General features: G+C 41.3%; 1 pseudogene; it reads left to right on the top strand.

The window, feature by feature from the left end:
* Positions 1 to 4,209: 4,209 nt before the first annotated feature.
* On the top strand, positions 4,210 to 5,428 carry LOC147420280 (uncharacterized; annotated as a pseudogene).
* Positions 5,429 to 24,103: the final 18,675 nt, after the last annotated feature.

Raw genomic sequence — 24,103 nt, 5'->3', positions numbered from 1 at the left:
TGTCGTTGGCTTGGCAATGGACTCACTTATCTCTGAAACACTATGTTGAGAGGATGTGTCATCTCCTTGACTCTTTAAGTCCTTTTCTTTGTATGCCCCACAGTTATCCACTAGATAAAGAGCTTCTTTGATCAACTCGTTTAGCGTCATCCTCCTTATTATATGCAGATCCCTCTAAAAGCCCTCATCTCTCATTCCTTGGATAAAGATCAGCATCAGTCGTGCTTGCGTAGGTAATTCCGCTCTCGGACAGAGCTTAACATATCTCTTGAGCTGTAATGATGCTTTGCGTACTAATTCATCCTCTTTTTGTTTGAATCTATGGATTTGTGAGACCGTTGTGAGCGGGATGAAAACACACACAGCGCCTCTATAACTACCCGGCACACACTCTTGGAATGATACACACACACACTATGGGGCACCACTCGGCTTAGACAACACACCTGGCCGAGACAGGGAACACACCTCTGGAGTGAGAGGAGAGAGACTATCCACTTGCCCACTCCACACAGACACACACACACACACACACACACCCAAAAAACTCAGCTCAAAAGAGGAGAATTTTTTATGTTTAGATACAAATGAGCTTGGGCCAACACCAATGGGGCAAACAGCTCACACAATATGGGTAAAAGATACCAGATACAATCACAAACTAGAGCAGAAACTTCGCTCATCGGAGAAACTTACACAGAAAAATAGCAAGAAAAGAGTGAGGAATTTGGCAAAATGGACAGCGCCATCGCGTCCGGAACGGCCCAAAACCCCAGTCTACAATGTCAAAGTGCTCAAATCCGACCTCGGATGAGCAGTTTACGGCCAAAACAGACTCCAAAAACCCAAAACACACACCTGCGGCTGTTCCTCCTCTCTTCTCCACGTTTTTTCTGGTCTTCTCTCTGTTTTTTCAGTTCCCACACTTAGATTTATTACTTGGGCACCCTTGGCCTTTTAGACCCCGAACAAGCCAAAAACTGACCTCGCAGTGAATAATTGTCACCTTTTTGCATCATTCGCACACCTGGCACTCAGCTTTCCCCAATAATGCATCGCGCAACCACGTGAAGTGGCCCCAAAAAAAGGTTCTCATGATGACCTTTCTGCATAATTCTCACAAGCAAACACCCACGTTGTGTCCGTACTTCTCCGCGTGCAAGTATTGACCCCATTCGCCCTCCTGACGCCACTAGATGCCATCTGACGCACCTACTTACCTCATGTCGTCGGCCCGCGGATAGCTTCCTCAAGAAGTTTTACGCGCTACCAACTCCTCGTTATTGTAGAAAAAACACAGTGGTACTGGTAATAGTAAAAATCGATGCACTATGTACACCCTGTCCTACCTGTACACATGTGGGCCCCACGTAACCACCTGGCTCTGGAAAATGGGCAATACTTTATTTGATGCACCATGCATGTGTATGTACATATGCGCAATCCTCTGCTCCAAAAAACTCCTGACATAATTTGCCCACCCCCTAGCCTGCTAGAGCATTCATGCTCAGCAGTAGCAGTAGTAGATGCTCATTCCACCTGGATCAAAAGGCCAAAGGCATATTGCCTGATTCACAAGAAGCATCATAACACCACACCTACATTTGTCAACAATCAACCAAAATGCACCATAGGCATATCCAACTAACACATCCGCCCTGTCTGGAGTTCCAATAACCTTATGTAGCTTTACCTAGCCTAACGTAACATAGCCTAATGTAACTTAACCTAACTTAACATATAAGATAATATAACGTAACACTAGGTTGGTAATGGGACACTTTTATGTCCTGGGACACTTTTATGTCCTATTAAGTGACCATTTTCCTTGATTTATATCAAGAGTTTCAAAATGGATTTTGAGGTTCTATCTATCTAGAAATTTGTCTCATGAGCTGAAAAAAACTTGACATTTTTTTGGAAAATAAATACCATCTTTAACCTTGTCCTTGCACAACATTTCACAACCTAAACTGTGTGAAAAAACGGGTCCTGTTTTTGGCTTTTTTCAACTTTTTGCAACTATACCACTCTAGAATTCATGTTTGTGAGGTCTATAATGATAAAGAACTATCTTTAGTAGTCCTCAACATGTCTTGATGCTTCTAGGGATAAATAAATGTTAAAGTTGTAAGTTATGACCAAATTACAAAAATTGTCAAATTCTGTTTTTTAGCCAATTTTAGCTCTTCTATTATTTTTTTGGTGGCTTTCATGATATCCAAATGCAGTTTTGATTTTCTATGTCGCATATTGTAACATAAAGCTAATATTCCCTGAGTTTTGGGGCACCTAATACCCTATTTTGCATAGTACACAACGATGGTTGATTTTTTCAATTATAGAAGAAAACGAAACATTCTAGTATATCAGGTATAGCTTTTTCAATATTTCTAGTTTCTTGTGACAACTATATGCATTTTGTAGGTAGTAACCATATCTAGTCATAAGGATCAAATTTGGCTAGATATTGAATAGTTTCTATGGGATTCTACAACTCATAATGTTGAACCCAGTTTTTTCATGTTTGCTGTATTTAGCACTTCATCTTTGTCCCCAAGATTCCCCTTGGTAAGAGATGTATTATTCTTTTGACATGCTCCATGGATCCTTATGAACCTAAAGGACAATAGGGAACTAAGAAAACATGCATATATTATTTGTATTGAGCGTAGCTATAGAAACTTTGATGATAGGTTTGCACATTGGTAAAAAATCAACTTTTTTGTACCTATTTCTTTTGGCAAAACAAAAAATAGTGAGTGAGAAGCACTCATATGTTCTGATCACCAACCCATTGAAGTTAACTAGGGAATTTATCTCAAGTCCTACAAAAATCCCTAATCTTATTTTTATGCAACAAAACATAAGAAATGATTGTTTTGATGAAATGTACTGGTCCATCAACTTTGGAGGCTTGGTGTGACCAAAAGATGAGAAATTTTACAAGTTTCTTATTTTTTCCATGTGTAGTAGGCCTTGAACTATAACCTCATGAAAGGATTTAATAAAATGAGTGGATCTACTATGGTTTTGCAGGTTTTTTTCAAAACCCTGAAAGGACACTTTTATGTCCTGTTAGGTTACCAACCTAGTGTTAACTTAATGTAGCTTAATCTAACCTAACCTAATATAACTTAACCTAACGTAGCTTAACTTAATCTAACCTAACGTATAAGATAACCTAACCTAACCTTACATTTAACCTAACATAACAATGTACCTTAACTTAACATAACCTAACCTAATCTAACTTAACTTATAACTTAAACGTAACCTAAAACATAAACCCCATCAACTACATAATTTGAAAAACGACACAATTCAATAAAAAAATTCTTCAAAACAAGATTTTTTCATAAACTTAATTTTTGTTTTCCATAATTTAAAATGAAATTTCACATAACAAATCCTAATTTCTTTTAAAGCATTGAAAGTTTAAAGCATGAAATTGTCTTTTTTATATATATAAAGTAATTTAAATAAACTTAATATGCATTTAAAGGTTTGAGTACTCACATTAGTTCTATTTGAGCAATGAAAGTTGTCGGTTAAGTTTTAGAACCTGTAAAAACGCACACAAAAACACAAACACAAAGTTAAACCCTAAACCTTAAATCTACAAGAAGACATGAAAATAATCTTATCTTAGTGTTATGCGCTAACCCACAAGCAAGATTAGCACCTTCAACGGCGTGTACCGAGTAGATTTGTGAGAGAGGATTGTTAGGAAATATGATGCAGCTAAATAGATATTTGAGTAGATTACTTAATGGAGAGAGATAGATTTACATACACGAGATTATAGAGTAGAGAGAGAGAGAGAGAGAGAGAGAGAGAGAGAGAGAGAGAGTACACACGATATATGTGGTTCAGCCAATGTGGGCTACGTCCACAGGAAAGCAGCCACTCAATGGCTTTAGTACTTCAAAACAAGAAGTAGTTTACAAAGGGATTATACCCTTAATGGAGCTCTCGCCTTGCTTCACTCTCACCACCTCACACTCACCTTGTTGCCCTCCCTTCTTCAAGTCTCTCTCTCTCTCTCTCTCTCTCTCTCTCTCTCTCTCTCTCTCTCTCTCTCTCTCTCTCTCTCTCTCTCTCTCTCTCTCTCTCTCTCTCTCTATGTATATATATGTGTGTGTGTGTGTGTGTGTGTGTGTGTGTGTGTGTGTGTGTGCATGAAATACGCAGGTTGAAAGAGGGAAAATGGCGGCATCACCCTTGATAGCTGATAGTCTCGTAAGTGTGAAAATTATCGCGCGCATGAGCAAGCGAGAGAGACACACACACACACACACACAGATAGAGAGAAAGAGAGAGAGAGTTTTCCTGTTTCAACGCAAGGTGCCCAATTAGGTGAGGAGAAATAACAAAAAAATTTGAAATCCTCATCATGATGTAGATCGAAGCAACAGACCAAGGTGAGAGAATAATGTTTGTGTGTGTGTGTGTGTGTGTGTGTGTGTGTGTGTGTGTGTGTGTGTGTGTGAGAGAGAGAGAGAGAGAGAGAGAGGCTATGGTAGGAACTTGGAACGTACGTTGGTGGAGCAAAAGCTGGTCGTGAGTATGGCTGCCATGGAAGGGGCGACGAGGGCGAGGGTAGAGTTGAGCGAGGAGGATGGGCAAGGGTCGATAGATCCACCCGCATTTGTGCCACCAGCATCCTACTACCAGGACGTGAGGAATCATCCCAAAATTGCATCCACCATGTTGGTCACTACACGGCACCAACTAGGATTCGAACCCAGCAGATGGATGAATTTGTCACCAAGTTTTACAAATGGGTCATAGAGCTCGACAAGTACGTCATAACTCGTAATTTGAAAAAGTTATTTGAGCACTCAAATGAGGACACCCCGTCCCCCCCCCCCCCCCCCCCCCCCCCCCCCCGTCCCCCCCCCTAAACCACAAAAAATGGGAAAAATACCACAATGACTGTTAATGTCTCTTGTAATGACAATTATTGGCCGTATCTTGATATCAAAAGCAGTCAACAAGCCATGGCTTTGTGGTTCCATTCAGGGGATGAAAATATCATTAACCAAGACATTTCGAAGTTTCTAGCATCATTTCGAATTCATGGCTTAGGTGGTGAGGTTGTTGAAACGTGGACACATTCACTCACAGGTATGGTCAAAGGAGCATCGACATACGTCACACAACATGGTGGCAATGTAATGACAGTTTCTTTCCAAATGGACATCCTAGATACCTCTGGCAAGAGCAATCCTATACAACCCCTCACGTTTGGCCGAACAGTTCAAAGTGATCCACCCTCGGGAAAGTATGACTTGATTCTCAAAAGTGGTATCACGTATCTTGTTAATAGTGATGCTATCATTGTTGTTGTGGATGACTTTGCTCAAAATGGTGTCTTCATTTTTGTGCTAAAGAGTATTGTGCCTATGTCAACAATGCTCGGTAATTATTATTAATATTTCTAAGAGACTCTTCCCACCTAGTGGATGGAGGAACTCAAAGCACTGCAAAGACTATGAAACACTGTCGTGCCAAGTATTTATAACACATATATCGACTAGCCACTTGCACTATATTCGTTGGATAGAAATGCAAAAGGCCCAACTTTTTTAATGCATAGAGTTAAGCCATCACTTGATCATCAGTAAAATTAACTAAAACAGTCCCTTTGGTACCTTCTCCCACGTGAATCTACATGACTGTGAAGCTGTTGCAATAGTGCTTTTGTAATCTCAGTATTGACTTGCAGTGCGTGAAAAAAAAGAGGGTTGGACGGGGCTCAAAGTCACCCTTGTTGAGAGAGAAAGAGAGAGCACAGAAATAGAACCCCAAAGTGTGTAGAATACACACATGAGATGATGTATATATAGAGGGGACCTGGGTGCCATATATAGAGAAGCCATATATTGAGTAGCTTCACATATAAGCTCAACACCCTCGCTCAAATAAGGGTCCCTAACTGTGGATGAAAAAACCCTTGGGGGATCAAGGGAAAAACCCATAGCTCTATATACACCCACCGTTATATTATAAAATCCATATTTGAATGTACAAATGTTCATGAGGAGCTACATCACTCCTTTTACAATGAATATTTTATGAGGATCTACATCACTCCTTTTACAGTGAATGTTTTATGAGGAGTTACATTACTCCTATCCTATCAAATACAATAATGAATACAAAGGTTCAATAAAGAGGTGTAAAGGCTATCGATTAGCTCATAGTCAGAAGTGTCTTCGTGAATCTGTTGTGTAGCTTGTTATCAATATGGCATCACCAAACATGTCTTCATAAATCTTTTATTGTCACCAAGTTTGTCTTCATGAAATCAATTATTTGATCAATCCTACATAGATCATAGACTCAAAAAACATAGTCATGAAAATTATTAGCATCGTTAGTGAAATAATAACATTCACAATGCCATAAGAGATGGTTCGTGACGCCACTCTTTTGATGACATATATACGCACGATAACATATAAGTATGAACGTAAAAGACAAGATGCGTGATTATGTGATGAAAATGACATGTGTATATACTACATAAAATGACATTTATCAACGTAGTGATATCAATGAGTATCATCAAAGTATTAACAAAAATATCATCATTATATCAATAAAAATGAATAAATCATCATTGTATCAACGAAAAGCATCATAGAATAATCATTGTATCAACGAAACAACGTCATGGTATCACCGAGAATAACCATGGTATCAACGAAACAACATCATGATATCAATGAGAATAATCATTGTACCAATGAAACAACATCATGGTATCATCGAGAATAACCATGGTACCAACGAAACAACATCATGATATCACCGAGAATAATCATTGTATCAACGAAACAACATCATGGTATCACCGATAATAACCATGGTATCAACGAAACAACATCATGGTATCACCTAGAATAACCATGGAATCAACGAAATTGTTGGGATCGGAGAGCACACACATAGAGAGCCAGCACGAAGAAGGAGATAGACACAGTGTGTGGCGGGGCGGTACTCACACTACAATGTGTAGTTATGAGTATAGTTATTATGAATGAGTAAATGAATGGCTATACATGGGTGGCTGAACAACGGGCAGTCCGGCACACGGGCCTTTAACCCAACAATCTCCCACTTAAAGGCAGTGTGCCTTTAAAGTGGCCAAAGTACAGCAAAAAAAGTCAAGCCATACCCATCAGCGATCTGCAGTGTGCAAACCGCTGTGAGGCTAACGACTTCGTGAGTAGATCAGCAGGGTTATCGTCAGTGTGTACCTTGACAAGCTCTATGCGCTTGTCCTCTAGCACCTCTCGTATGAAATGATACCTCACCTCAATGTGCTTTGTCTTCGCATGGACGACAGGATTCCATGCCAACGCTATGGCACTCTGGCTATCACAATGTAGAATCGGAGCATCACCAGCCATACCAAGATCTCCCACTAGTCGTGAGAGCCATACGGCCTCCTTGGCAGACTTAGTGGCAGCCATATATTCAGCCTCTGTAGTGCTCAAAGCAACGCATGGCTGTAAATATGATGCCCACGAAACCGGTCCACCTGCAACTGTGAACACATAGCCGCTAGTAGACTTCCTCGAGTCCACTGACCCTGCATAGTCTGAATCTGTATATCCGCAAACATACATATCCTTCTCACCATAACATAGGGACAACTCTGAAGTCCCTCTCAAGTATCTGAGAATACCTCTCACTGCATCCCAATGACACTTGCCCGGGTTAGACATGTACCTGCTAACCACACCAACTGCATGAGCAAGATCTGGACGCGTAGCCACCATGGCATACATCAAGGAACCAACAGCTGACGCATAGGGAATCTGAGACATCTCTGTAGTCTCCAAATCTGTCTGAGGGCAGTCATCATGGCTGAGTTTTACATATGGAGGCAACGGGGTACTAATGGCCTTCCCCCCTTCCATATGAAAACGCTCAAGCACCTTGTCAATGTACTCTTTCTGACTAAGAAAGAGCATCTTGCGAGAACGATCACGAGTGATCCGCATACCAAAAATATGACTGGCATCCCCAAGATCCTTCATGGCAAAGGTCTCATGTAGCCTATGTTTCAAGGCATCCACATCAGAAATACACTTCCCTGCGATCAGCATGTCATCCACATACAAAACCAAAACAATAAGACTACCATCTGCAGCCTTGCGAGTATAGAGGCATGGGTCCTCATAACTGTGTACATAACCCAATGAACTCATGAATGCATCAAACTTACGATACCATTCACGAGATGATTGCTTCAGCCCATACAAGGTCTTAAGAAGCCGGCATACCATATTCTTTGAACCATGAATAACAAACCCACTTGGTTGCTCCATGTACAAATCCTCGTGCAAGTCCAGATATAAGAAAGCTGTCTTTACATCCATTTGCTTCAACTCCATGTCTTCTGTAGCTACCAAGGCAAACAACATACGCAAATTAGACATCTTCACCACTGGGGAGAAGATCTCGTCAAAATCAATGCCCTTCTGTTGATTGAATCCTTTAGCCACAAGCCTTGCTTTGTACCTAGGCTTTGCATCCATTGAACACAATTTTATCTTGTAAACCCACTTGCATGGTAGTGCCTTCTTACCCTTTGGCAAAGGAGTAAGCTCCCACGTTTCATTTTGGATCAACGAATCCATCTCTGACTGCATAGCCTGCTCCCACTTGAGCTTGTCAACACTAGACATGGCCTCATCATAACATGATGGCTCCCCGCAATCAGTCAACAATACATAATCCATAGAAGGCACAAAACGTTGAGGCTGTCTTGCACGCCGCTTTGAACGCCTCAAAGACTGTGCAGGAGGTGCATCTGGCTGTCCCACATCTACATGATCTCCCAACAAGGGCTGATCTCCCACTTGAGGGTCAATGGGCTGCCCACGAGCAGCCATGGGACCATCATACCGATGACCATCCTCCTCAAATATCACACGCCGAACCTCAACTGTTCGCGGTGATGCTCTATACATAGAGTCCTCATGAAAAACAACATCATGGCTGCGTACAATCTTCCTGTCAATAGGATCCCACAATCGATAACCCATCTCACCAGAGCTACCATAACCCAAGAAGATACATCTCTTGCTCTTTGGATCCAATTTGCTGCGTTTTGCCTTAGGTACATGTACATAAGCTTCACAGCCAAAAACACGAAGGTGACCATACGAAGGTGGCAAACCTGTCCATACCTCTTCAGGCACTTTGAAGCCCAAAGGAACACTAGGTGAACGATTTATCAAATGCACAGAAGTGGCAACAGCTTCAACACAAAATCCATTTGACAAACCAGCCATAGAAAGCATACTACGGACTTTTTCCTGTATAGTCCTGTTCATGCGCTCTGCCACACCATTTTGAGGAGGTGTATAGGGAGCACTAAGCTCGCGCCGTATACCCTTCTCAACACATAATGTTGTGAAAGCATGAGACATAAATTCACCCCCATTGTCCGTACGTAAGCACTTCAACTTACAACCTGATTGATTCTCAACAAGAGCCAACCATTGCTTAAATATATCAAACACCATATCCTTCTTACGAATGGGGTATGCCCATACCTTCCTGCTAGCATCATCAATGAACGTAACAAAGTACATAGCACCTCCAATAGAAGCATTGGGCATCGGCCCACATACATCACTATGCACCAAAGCTAGCTTCTCCAAAGATCTATGTGGAACACTTCTTCTTATGAGAAGACCGAGCATGTCGACCATAAAGGCAGTGCTCACAAAACTCAAAACCACCAAAATCTGAAACGAGAATGTAATCCGCACGTGCCAACAACTTCAAACCTTTCAGTGACATATGCCCCAAACGTTGATGCCATAAAGAAGCAGGAGGTTGCTCAGTGATCCCCACAATGTGATCAGCCACACTAGCTACACAAAGGGAATACAACGTATTCCTCTTAGCACCTTTAACCAAAACAAGGCTGCCCTTAGTGAGCTTCCAACCTCCACCACCAAAAGATACATTGAAACCAAGTGAATCCAACTGACCCACACTAATCAAGCTTTTTGCAAGAGCTGGCACATGACGCACACGCTGCAAGACAAACATAGTAGAGTTTGGCATAGCCAAATGAATATTTCCAATGCCATGAATCTGCATAGAACGCCCATCGGCAATCCTGACAGCACCTGTGCTCGAAGCATCATAGTCATGAAACCACGACCTATGAGGTGTAACGTGAAAAGAAGCACCACTGTCAATGACCCAATCCATAGGCATACTACTCTCATGAGTGAGAAGAACACTACAAGAGGTTGTGTGCTCTTGTGACGCTGTTAGAGACGAAAATACACTAGGTTTTTATAACCCCCGGCGTCGCTAAAACCATCGCTACGAGAGCGTCGCTATATGCGTCGTTATAAGCATCGCTATATAGCGACGCATATAGCGACGTTTACACAGAAGACTATAGCGACGCTCATAGCGACGCTACAGAGCCATAAATAGCGACGCTTATAGCGACGCCCAAGAGAATTTTTTTTTGGTGGCAGGGCATTGAATGCCCTGCCACCCATCAACCATATTGTACTTGATTCACTTTTTAAAAAAAGTGAAAAGGTAGATAATAGACCCAAAATAGTCACCCACAAGACGCATTGTTTGCAAAATTGACAATTGTACACATCATAAGCAAAATGAATTGATTGGCAAATGTAATAATGACAATTGTACAACATCATAGGCATAAAGAATTGATTGGCAAAAGGAACTGCGGCGACAAATGTAATAATATACATGGTTCAAAAAGACGTATAAAATCCGTCTCATGATACATAAGCTATGAGAAACCCTAAACTAATGCTATCTAGCTACGACTAAACTGACGTCGTCTAGTCAGACGTCTCATCGCGTCCAAGCGGCGTATCTGTCGGATTCTGCAAAAAAAGACAATAAGACAGCTTTCAGTAAGTATAAACATATAACGACATTTATAAAACAATACAAAAAATAAAAAAGAGTAAACCCTAATACTAACCATGCCGCCGCGAGAACTGAGAATGTCCATCAGGGCGTTTAAGCCCTTCCTGCCTGCGTACTCGCGCTCGTACGGTGTGGGATCACGTCCTGTCATCGACCACTGTCAAAACATACAAAGATTTCATTATGTTAGAACTAAAAAACTCATAAACCCTAAACTATCAAACATGCATAAAGAGCAATGCGAAAACACTTACAAACTCGGCCTCAAATGATGCCCATCCACCGCTCCCCAAGTGGTGCGAGCTCCCTGTCTCTACTCGCGCTCTGGCTGCATCCTTTTGTTGCTTCCACTTGTCGGGATTCTCGCGCGCTGCTTTCTTCGCATTCTTCCAATCTTCTTTGGCCAGCCAATCTGGCCTGTTCCACCCATTCTTGATTGCTTTTTGCACTTCGGAACGCTTGTGTTTGCAGTATTCGCGCATTCGAATCTTCATCAGGTCTCTTAGGTCAGTCCATTTCCTAGTAGAATCCACCTCAAGAAAACCAGACTCTCCTCTACGCACAGTAGCGTTGCGACCCTCCATGTAAGTGAGTTCCGCCACCACAGGATCTGCATCAGAGGAACGTCGTCGACTAGACTGTTCAAATTTTGCCATGATTCCACAATCTTGAGTAAAACGCTTTTTGTCAATTCGTTCCACCCTAAAATGTCGACCTTTACACCATGCTGCTGTGTATGACTTATACTACAACGAACAAAGATTATGAGTGGCTGTTCAAACGTTTATAAATAAAGTCACTTGCTAGCCGTACATTGCAAACTTACCTTGGTCGCGCAACCCCGAGAGTACTCCCACTCTTCTTCACTCACTTCGTCACCGCATTGTTGTGCGCTTTTCAATTGGTTGTGCAACCATCTTAAGCTCATGAAGGTTGGTAGGCTCTCCAAAACCGCTGGATAGTGTATCGGTGGTCGTCTTCCCCGTCTCCACTCGATTCGTGCCCTTTGTCGCTCTTGCTTTGCATCCTCATATTGTGAAATCCACTTTTGCATCACTCGATTGTGAAGCATGCAAAATCGGTTGATTTTAGCCTCTAGATCTTCCGTCATCTTCTTCTCAACACCGAGATTGCACATGACAATCCCAGATATGCGCTCATCATCTATGGTTCGCCATAGCGTGTCCCGGGATTTATCAAATCCGTCTAGCCACTCTCCAATGTACACTAGGGACTCTGATACCAACCAACCTTCTGCCATGCTACCCTCCGGACGTGCCTTTTGACGCACATATCCCTTAAGCGTTTTCATGAAACGCTCTAAGAAGAACATCCATCTGGAATGAACTGTGCCAGCTATTTCCACCTCATCAACTATGTGAACAAGAAGATGCACCTGAATGGTTAGCATTGTAGTAGGAAAATGTTTCTCAAACATGAACACAAGCTCCGCAGCATTTAGTTTGGCGAATGGTATGGAGTCTACGTTGATCTCCTTTTGTGAGATCCATTGCACCAGCTTTGCAAGTTTGTAGATTGTGTTACGGATGTCGAGAGACAAACATCCCTCAATGGCAACCGGTAAAATAAACTGTAAAGTATGTGCAACAATGATATTAAAGTCCACATTTTATGCAATGATATTAAAGTCCACTATGAATGTACCAGACACATTTTATGCCAATCGTGTGACTTCAAACCGGTAAGCTTTCCTTCTTTAGTAAAACACGTTCGGAGCTAGTGCATTATGCCAGTGGGGGTCCGCAAAGATCGAATGGTCTCTTTTACTTTGCGTTCTTGGGCTCCTGTGAAAATCCATGGTGCTTTAGGGAGTTTTATCGATCCATCAGACGCTGTTTGCAGCCAATATTGCTCCATACGATCCACATTTCTAAGGTCAACTCTGGCTCCCAAAGTATCTTTCTTGCCGGTCAAATGGTCCCATAGTAGATTACCCACATTCTTGAATATGTGCATTGGATCGAGCAAGTGATTGATCATGAGTCGGGGCCAGTATGGTAACTCGTACCATAGAGATAGTCTCTTCATCCCTGGAGGCAATCCGTCATCGCACATCTCCTTCTGCTCTAACCATGCTTGTGCAGACATCCTTGGTGGCTCTCTTCCCAAAAAGCTGTCGCGTAACACATGATTCTCTGGAAGATACGCTTGATGACCTTCGTAGATTTTCTTCTTCAGTGAGGGTGCCCTACGTGCATTCAGTCTAGGTCCACATGTGACACATGCTCTGTATCCGCTTGTTTGAAGCCCTGCATGTATACACATGATAATAGATCAACTATGGGAAAAAACAAGATTTACAGTGTCTGAGTGAGGAGTGTCAATAGATCACCTGAGCATTCTGTTAGCCCGGGATAGTCATGCATGGTCCACATTAGAATGCCTCTGATCAAAGCATTCCGTCGTCCTGTGTGTGGGCTCATATCCACCACCTCTATGCCAATCCACAATTGTTGTAGCTCTTCCAATAGTGGACGAAGATACACATCCATATTCCCTACTTTATATCGCCCTGGCACAATCAAGCTTAGCCATAGGTGCCCCTTCTTCGTAGTCAACCACGGGGGAATGTTGTTGTTGACGATGACAACGGGCCATACACTGTAAGATGTTGATCTTTGACCAAATGGATTTACGCCATCCATAGCCAGGCCTAAGCGCAAATTTCGAGCTTCCCTGGCAAAATCCGACCATGTTCCATCTATATGTTTCTACGCTACGCAATCTGCAGGAATTCGTAGCACACCATCCGAAGATTTATTCTCCTCATGCCATGATGCTAGGGCGGCCATGGACTTACATTCGAAGAAATGCTTGATGCGAGGAAGCAGAGGGAAATGTCGCAAAACCTTTTGTGGAATTTTTGTCCCGTGGAGATCTACTCGATAACTTTCGGAATCACATTTCGGACACTTCTCCATGTCTATGTATTCCCCTCTGAAAAGAATGCAGTCATTAGGACAAGCGTGGATAGAATTGTAATCCATCCCCAAGTTTTGCAAAATCTTTCTTGCTTCATCTCGGGAATCTGGCATCACATTGTCAGCTGGTAGTATGTGCTCTTTCAGCAATCTACACAACATAAAAATATGATACAGTCGTGTAAAAATCTATCAGATCATTATACATTTAGAGTTCTATTAAAGTAAACTAATTGTAATAGATCACCTGAAAAGCGCTGTGACGCTAGTGTCACTCCATCCCAACTTTGCCTGCATGTTGAGAAGAACCAGGAGTGCTTTCAATCTAGACATACGTGCTCCATTATACAATGGCGTATCGGCTTCACTTTTCATATCATCATAGATAAGCCTTTCTGAATCCATGATCGTCTCGATCATTTCATCAATCTCGGGCTCAAACATTGCCTCGTTGGGAATGTGCTCTGCATGATCATCCCCCGAACTGTCAGAGGCTACATCTTGTGGCCTCACATATGCTGCTTGACCAAAGCGCCTGCGAACACGTCTATTGGGTTGCAAGATTGCTGCTTGTTGGCCAGCGTCAGAGTCCGACGAGTTATAATTGGCAACAACTCGATCTATAATAGATGGATCGAACTCACCAAATTCGCGAACGTGCTGCAAAGAAACACGTCTTGTCCGTCGCACAGCATGCTTGCATTGATTACAAGGACATAAGACCCTCGTTGAGAGATAGGTGTTTCGGTTGGACGGTCCCACATCCTCGTCGCTACTCATAATGAGGATAAAAAACTTATAACCTGGACAACAAATTTAATATTCTATTGGCATTCTTCGTCTTATCTCTCTCTCTCTCTCTCTCTCTCTCTCTCTCTCTCTCTCTCTCTCTCTCTCTCTACCTCACATTCTCTAGTCATGTCCAATCCCCGCACACCTCGGTCTAGAGGTGCACGGAGATCAGAACCACCGGGTTATAATCTCGTCTTTATTGGTCAATACCTATATTTGTGGGTACAAGAAATCTACACACCCACGTCTACATGATACTGCATGTAGTGGACAAAACCCCTTTGCCTCTTCTCTAGCTGTAGCACTTCACTTCATCTTAACATCTTTTCACAGTAGATCTTTTCACTGTTCGTCTAACTCTAAACCCTAAACCGTAAGTAATTCTTGCGTGGAATCGATCTAACGTAAATAAGCGTAAATCTAAATAAATGTAAATCTAACTAAAAATAAAGCTAAATCTAATTTAACGTAAGTCTAATGACTAGAGGTTGTCTAGATGGTCATTGTGTCGGGGATGTAGTGACTCTTGCCGCCCTGAAGATCCACCTTCTTCCCTATCTTCTGAAGACATTTCACCAGTACTTTTGGATCGACGGAGCCCACCATGAGTGAAGGCAGCAATACCCTATATTCCATTGAGGGCTTTCTTCACCCGCTTCATGCAGGCATCGCAGTCTATGGAGACCTAAATCTAATCTAATATAACGTAAATCTAAATCTAGCTTAAATAAACGTAAATCTAGTTAAAAATAAACCTAAATCTAATTTAATGTAAGTCTACATATAACCTAATCTTTAACGTCTTTTAAGATAGTTTCCTACGACGTTATAACTCTCTTCTTCTTGTGTGTGTGCGTATGTGTGGATGTGTGTGCCAATAAAAAGAGATAAATGGTATAACCTTTCTATCACCCATGCCAAGTATGATAGATTGATTATGCCATTTCCCTCTTGAATAATAGGTCTTGAGTTCAACTCCTCGTCGGCTAGATCTTTAGGTCTTTTAATTTTAATTAGTTTCCTACGACGTTAAATTAGTTTCTCTCTCTTTCTCTCTCAATGTGTGTGCGTTTTTTTGGATCGTATGCATGTTTTCTCTCTCTTTTCCTCTCTCAATGTGTGCGTTTTTTGTTTATGCATGTTCTCTCTCTCTTTTCCTCTCTCAATGCGTGCGTTTTTTGTTTATGCATGCTCTCTCTCTCTTTTTCTCTCTCAATGTGTGTGTGCATTCTTTGTTTATGTATGTGTGTGTGCACGTTTTTGTTTTTGTTTGTACTCTCTCTCTCTCTCTCTCTCTCTCTCTCTCTCTCTCTCTCTCTCTCTCTCTCTCTCTCGCTCTCAAAAACACTATGTGTGTGTGTGTATGTGTGTGAGAGAGAGAGAGAGAGAGGGAGAGAGAAAGAGGGGAAGGGAACATGAGAATGAGGAGAGGGAAGGAGCATACCTGGCTCTCCTTCCTCTCCTCGTGTGTGTGTGTGTGTGTGTGTGTGTGTGGAGAAGAAAGAGAGAGAGAGAGAGAGAGAGAGAGAGAGTGAGGGAGAGCGTTACCTGCTCCTTGCTTGAGGGCGTCGAAAAACTCAGATCTGAGATTTGAGTTTTTGGGCGCGCTCGGTTATTTTTTTACCCCAGCCGGCGTCGCTATAAGCGTCGCTATGAGCGTCGCAAATTTGCAAAGAAATTTGCGACGCTTATAGCGACGCTTATAGCGACGCTCATAGCGACGCCGGGAATTTTTTTTTGGAGCGTTGCTGTGTGAGCGTCGCTAATATGAAGAGCCTCTTGTAGTGGAAAAGCGTCATCAAAATAGGATGCAAGCAACACATCACCAAGCTCTTCACTAGTAGCACTAGTCGGAGCACATACATGGTCATCTTGAGAGCTACACTCTCCCTGTGTTGCATTTAACTCCTCAATCTTGACATTGGACTTAGGCTTCTCCTTAGCATCATGGTCTTTCTTCTTACCATCTCCATTTTCCCTTTTCCACTTGTAGCAATCCTTTTTGAAATGGCCTTTTCTACCACAATGAAAACATTCCACATCCTTTTTACTTGTGCCTACACGGGACTTGCTTCTAGATTTACCCCTGTTGGACTTATACTTGTCCATAGTCCTGCCTCTGACAACCATTGCACTAGAAGACTTACTACCTGCATTATTCTTTCGATTAATCTCTTCCGTGAGAAGACTAGACTCCACATTAGTACTTGTCAACTCATCCGCAGGAACCGAGTTACTTATGGCTGTCCTAAATGTGTCCCATGACTCAGGCAACGTGACAAGTAAAAACATAGCTTTTACATTGTCCTCAAACGTAATTTTCTGCGTAGCAAGTTGGCTGAAAATTGTATTGAAATCATTCAAATGCGCATTCATGGAAGCACCTTCCTCCATTCGCAAATCAATAAGCTTTTTAATCCAATACACCATAGAAGCAATCGAATGCTTATCATACATATCGCAAATCCGCTGCCATAGCTCATAAGCTCCACCCTGTGCATCTTTCACATTGTAATAAACAGACTTTGAAAGGGAAAGCCTAATGGTAGACCTGCACATCTCATCCAACTCCTCCCAATCATCCCTCTCCATGTTCTCTGGCTTAACTCCCTGCAACTTTAGAGGTCGAATCTGTTTCTTCTGCACCAAGACATCCCAAATCTGATCTTTCCAATATGAGAAATTAGCACCATCCAATTTCTCAATATTGAAAACTGTGTCCTCTTTAGTGCCCATTACAACAAGAATGCAACAATGAGAAACCTGTAACCAACCAACAAACTGCCACAACAAAGTAGTGTTGCAAATCTGACAACACCTGCTGCTCAATCAAAGAGCAAACGCATAGAGTATAAATCAGCCCATAATATGGTCAAAAAATGTACGTAGAAATCCACAAACAAATGCATAAACCCGTGACACCTGTAACTCAACCGGCCTAGGAAAACCATGCCACAAAATGCATCAAAAATGAGCTGTCATAGAGGCATAAACATACTCCATGTCTGAATAACCACAATAGAGACATAAGCTGACCAAGCTTACACAAATCCGTGAGCATAAATGGATCCAAGTGAGCATATAACCAATGCACAAGCTCAACGAAGTCCAATCTCTACTGTCAACCAAGTACCTGTCCGTACTCAAACCGCAACACTGCAAGCAAGAGCAAACCCGCTCTATGTATAAGTGAACCAAATCTCCACAATATCATGCATAAAGAGTGTCTGTCAAACTGCCATATCCACATCCATCAACATACATAGATGATGTAAACCTGTAGCTCAAGAACACGCATAAACAGACTACCCAGAAGAGTAGAAGCTCCCACTCAAACCACAACCATATACATGGCTGTCCCACAGTCAAAATACATGTTTTGTAACCACAGAAGAAACCTGTATCCAAAGCTCCCTGTAACCTGTAACCTGTACCCGTACCTGTACCTGTACCTGTACCTGTAGTCGAAGAAGACAATGTCGCCAAACTCCCACTCTGTCTGTGTGTATGAGGCCACTCCAAGAAGAGGCTACACACTCTCAAATGAGTTGTGGGCTCACGTAAGTGGAAGACACTACAACAATGGCACCTGTAATGGCTATGGAAGCTCTGGTAGCAGAAAACTACCAAAGAGAGCTGAAAAATGCAGCTCCTAGTCTGTACCTCGGATGGGATTTCTAATGGCACGAATGGCTCCAAAAGGGGGGTTAAACCCCAGGACACCTACTGAAAATACTCGCGCAGTGTTGAACCTTCCAATGCCAAGCTCAGAAAAACCTTCTGCTCTTTAGAAATGCGCGCGTGCGCGAAACCGAAAAACGGCAATGAAACAGCAGCAAGTTTCAACACACTCAACAATGATGATGAAACTCTCAATGCTCTCACTACCAAGCTCTGATACCACTTGTTGGGATCGGAGAGCACACACACAGAGAGCCAGCACGAAGAAGGAGATAGACACAGTGTGTGGCGGGGCGGTACTCACACTACAATGTGTAGTTATGAGTATAGTTATTATGAATGAGTAAATGAATGGCTGTACATGAGCGGCTGAACAACGGGCAGCCGGGCACACGGGCCTTTAACCCAACAGAAATATCATCATGGCATCACCGAGAATAACCATGGTATCAACGAAATATCATCATGGTATCAACAAAAATCACCATGACCAAAGTACTAACAAAACATCATCATGGTACCATCAAAATCACTATGGTATCAACGAGAGATTATCAATAAAACGGTGTACACTATATCTCTAGAAGAATAATCATACGAGAATCAATGAACGAATATCATATAACAAAAGATCATGTACCAACAGTAGCTCGATAGAATTTGGACGATCATCAACGGCTCGACTGAATCAGAATGACATGTAACTGGCTTCTGCAGCAAATCTATGTCAGAAGAGAAAATATAATTGAGAAGTTTTCAATTATGAGGAAAATCAAAAGAAAAGTAAAATTTACTTTTCAAACATATTCGCAGTACGAGAACGATAACCCAAAATCGGTGCAGAATTTAGAGAAACTTTCTTCTGCAAAGTTATACACCACATCGATTCCGATGGCTCAAGTGAATAGTTTCTACAAAATCATTTGCAATTAGCAGAAAAATTAAAAAAAACCAAAAACAAAAGTTTCTTTTCTGGCATGTACGCAGTCTACAAACGATAACTAAAAATCAGTGAAGAATTTGAAAAAACTTTCTTCTTCAAAGTTGTAGATCATATCGATTACACTGCCTCTGCAGGATGTTTCTACAAAATCGTTCTCAATTAGGAGAAAAATCAAAAAATAAAAACGAAAGTTTCTTTTCAGACATGTACGCAGTCCGCCAACGATAACTCAAAATTAGTGAAGAATTTGAAAAAACTTTCATCTGCAAAGTTGTAGACCACATTGATTCCAATGCCTTCAACGGGTAGTTTTTGCAAAAAAAAATTCAATTAAGAGAAAAATCAAAAACATAAAACGAAAGTTGCTTTTCAGGTATGTACGCAGTCCGCGAACGATAACTCAAAATTGGTGCAGAATTTGAAAAAACTTCCTTTTGCAAAGTTTTAGACCACATCAATTCTAGTGCCTCTAGCGAATAGTTTCTGTAAAATATTTTTCAATTAGCAAAAAAATTAAAAACAAAATGTGGAAGTTTCTTTTCAGGTATGTACGCAGTCCGCGAACGATAACTCAAAATCAGTGTAGAATTTGAAAAAACTTTGTAGACCACATCAATTCCGGTGCCTTGCGTGGGTAGTTTCTGCAAAATCATTTTTGATCAAGAGAAAAATCGAAAACAAAAACTTGCTGCTCTGATACCATGTTGAGAGAGAAAGAGAGCACAGAAATAAAACCCCAAAGTGTGTAGAATACACACATGAGATGATGTATATATAGAGGGGACTTGGGTGCCATATATAGAGAAGCCATATATTGAGTAGCTTCACATATAAGCTCAACAACCCTCACATTTTCTCTTAAAATTGTCTAATGTAATGAGCCAAGGTTCTTTAAGGCTGGGTCTACTTTCGCATGAGAATATGACTATCAAGGCCCCACTCATATGAAATCCTACTCTCGAAATGTTAAACAAAACGCATTGTCCTCCGAGTTCAAAGAAATCATACATGCCAAGGAAAAAATCAAGTTACCATTGGAAATTGATAACCGTACTTACAAGTCATTTTGGAAGACTTTTAACTTATGTAACAATTTCAAACAAACAAAATTTTACATTGTTTCTCTTAACAACCTCTCCTGAAGCTCACCCTCTGCTTTTTTCTTTTCTCAATTTATCACTTGCAAGTGCTACTACATAGCAACTTCAGGCAGCATGCATAGTTGGCAATACTTCTATTGGCAGCACATGTTGATCTATTACCACTCATCAACATGCAGTATCGCGTTGGGCAACAATATTACAATTGGGCCTGTTAAGGGCGCCAAAGAAGAAAAAAAGGAAAGAGAAGGACAACATGGGGGCAACATGGAACCGTGCTAAAACAAGAAGTTATAGAAATTTTCACAAATTAAGGTCACACAAAGGAATTAATTCATAGAATTTTTCACACTAGAGAAAATAAATTCATTATGAGAATAATTGTGTTGAAATTTTTTTCTTCGTTTGGAAAAAACTCTCATATGCTAAAATTATTCACATGTGTGAATCTAAAAAAGGCTACTATGTTAAAAAATCCTCCCTCCTTTTCTTGTGTGAAAATGAGATTCACATGTGAGAAAAGCAATTGGATTTCCATTTGTGACAATAAAGAAAAAACATTTTTTTCCAAATTAACTAATGATAAATTGAATAAATAGTCAAAATTTAGCCCACATGTAAATGCAAGAATTAGACCATGTATGATATTTGAGAAGAGCTAGAACAATGACTGAATACTTTCTCAACTTCATTGCATTAGATAGACATGGCAAGTTCTTGCCTTGAGATGTAATCTTGGCGAATAAAAGACCACACACAACGATTTGGAGGTGTCCATTGGAAAGGGGGAAATATCCCATGTGAATCAGGTACAAAACAAACATCACAATTCACCAATTTTTTGTTGCCAACTCAACCTCACACTCGTCCATACGGATGAGCATGACAAGGGTATCAAATAGGCTAGAATGCTCTATAAATTCAACCTTCCACAAGAGAGAGCACACTTACAAACAAAGTCGACATGAAGTGATAAACAAATATGTAACCTAAGCTAGAAAATCCATATAGAAAGTAAGAAGTACATTATTGAATACAAGACCATTTTTAATGACATCATTTCAACATCAATTCTCCATCAACCACAAGAGAAAATTTGTAAAACAAAGTAGGAGACATGTCAAGGAGATTTTCAAATTAAAATTAAGCTATTTTTTGTCTCAAAAATAAGCTCAATTTGTTTTCCCTCATATCTCTTTTGCACTTCTTCACAAAGAAGTCCCATCAAAAGTTGATTTTCATATTGAATCTCAAAATCCCTTGATTGTGACAACCCTCGTGTCTAATTTTCCATATAACCGATAGAAAGTAATCAAATTCTCCTACAAGTGCCCTACTCACTACATCTAGGAAATCTTCATACTTGCTCAGTAGCCTTCTTAATATTGAACAATGCTGAGGAAATAGTGTCGAGCCAAGTGCAACGATTGCAGCCTCATCAACCTTCCAAAGAGAAAACCACATCTGTTCACATGCACAGATCATTGTATGAATATATAAGCAAGGCATGCTATTATAGTATTGAAGAACAATGAAGTTTAGACAAGATAGATTCCATGTTTTTGAGACCCCATCGAGTAAAAGCTCTTATGGGAAAACAATAATTTGCAAAGAAAAAAGATAAAAACTCTTCCACCTATTGAGAAGGGAACCTCCATCGACATGCAAATAAAATGATCGCATTTATCAACCATAGACTCAGTCACAAATTGGAAGGCCCATAGTACATATAAAACCGAAGCACCTCACTCGTGTGCATTAAAAATGTAGATTATCTTTCAAATAAATGAAGATTCTCAAAAACAAAAATGCACTAAATGTCACTATAGATGTCAAACCTTACAACCATGAAGTCTACAATGGATGAAGGTTGAACCTGTGAAGTGTGAGGTTTGTCCTAAGGTGTGAGTCAAGAAGAGGAGAGTGATTTATCCCACATAATGTGGAGCAAGGTTGTAGAGCTACTTAAAGCTCATTTCTTGAATCAATAAACAACAACTTCATTTTGCACTACATGCTTGTCTATGGTGAGATTGTTCTACGATAAGTCAATACTCAAGATTGTGTTTATGAGTCCAACCTAATTATATCTTGGAACCTAATTCACTTGAGTGATAACCTTGCTTACACACATGCTCACACATTGAAGCCATGTTTCTCTTTCATCCACCATAGCTAGCACGATCCAATTCCTAAAATTTGGTATCAAAGCCATGGTATGTTAGCTAGGCTTGCTATTATGTATTGGCATGTTTGCACAATTAGCATTCATTGATCATCATTAGATAGATCCATTAGGTTTTCTCTTCTATTGCATAATTCATACCTAATTAGTATTCCATTGGCTAGCATGAGCATGTTCTTGAGCTAAAGACTCTTGAGCCACTACTCACTAGCTTGTTGGAAGCTTAATTAGTGTCAAAGTTCATTAATTTGCCATTAGGAACTCGCATTTAGCATTTCATGTGTACGTGATTTTAGTGTGCTATTGTGCTCTCTTTTAGCTTTTTGAATCCCCTCAAACTCTCGTTCAAGTCACTATTGCTAGTGCAACCTGTGTGTGTGCGAAGGGCTTTCCGACGCCTTTCCATAGAGCCATTGATTGCTTAAATCACACCTCATTTGGCTTCTCAATTAATCTCACCAAAATCAAGCTTTGTAACCTTTAACCCACTGTTTTGCAAGCTTGAATTCCAAGGCTTCAATCAGATTTCTAAGTGTGTGTGTGTGTGTGGGAAGCATTTAATGCTAAACCCTCTTTTGTTTTGGAAGGTCTCGTGGAAAAGATACCTATTCTAGGGGTCTTTCACAAGAGGACAAGCGCTTAATCCGAGCGCCCACTGGGCGGACTCCAAATAGTCAACAAAACTGCATTTCATGCTTGAGGCGGGTCCGCCACTGGCCCGATCATTGGTAGACTACGCCATCCGATGACTGGAGATCGGCCGCCTACCCACGCCCACGCTGCCCTGTCGCGATCGACTTTCGCTTGCTCCCACAGCGTCCGGCCACGGATCTCACCCGAGCCCTCAACCCCTTTTAAGGGAGATTTTGGGTCCTCCCCTGTTGGCCCCCCCTTCCCATGGTGCTGCCTCAAAAGGCTTCAAATATAAAGCTTACCCCCTTCACTGGGGCGCATTCCTAGAGCCCGCTACCCCAAGAGCCTCAAGGGCCTCAAGACCCTGCTCCCACCAAATTGCAGCAAGGCAACCGAAAATTTTCAAAACCTCAAAGGCGTCAAAGAACTCCAAGTGGAAGAGATAAAGCAACCAAAGGTCTCAAGAGTTGATCATCTCCACCAGCTTTGACAAAGGCATCTCCAAACCAAATACGCCAAGGTAAAACAAAACCGTGAAGGGTGACTTCACCTCCACTGAAGAGGTACTTCACATTTCATTAAGAAGATATTAAAATTTCAAATCTTGCAATCAAGCACAAAACTTTGCAAGTAAATTTTCTATCATCGATTGTACTCGTGTAAAGAGGTAGACACTGGCTAGGAAAGTCTCCTAAGCTAAGACCCCTCTATTGGCACAAATGGGGGACAGGGAATAGAGAAATTGAATGGGGAGGGATTTCACACTTGGCAAACGAAATTAAGAGGCTACCTTATGAAAAAATGTTTGTGGTCTGTCATTAGCACTGCCTTCGAGCAACAAGCCGAACCCGATGGAGTGCACAATAGGGCA

This window comes from Adiantum capillus-veneris, chromosome 28 (genome assembly GCF_014529385.1).
Source record: "Adiantum capillus-veneris isolate H3 chromosome 28, ASM1452938v2, whole genome shotgun sequence".
Lineage (NCBI taxonomy): Eukaryota > Viridiplantae > Streptophyta > Polypodiopsida > Polypodiales > Pteridaceae > Adiantum > Adiantum capillus-veneris.
This window is presented reverse-complemented; position numbering and strand designations above follow the sequence as displayed.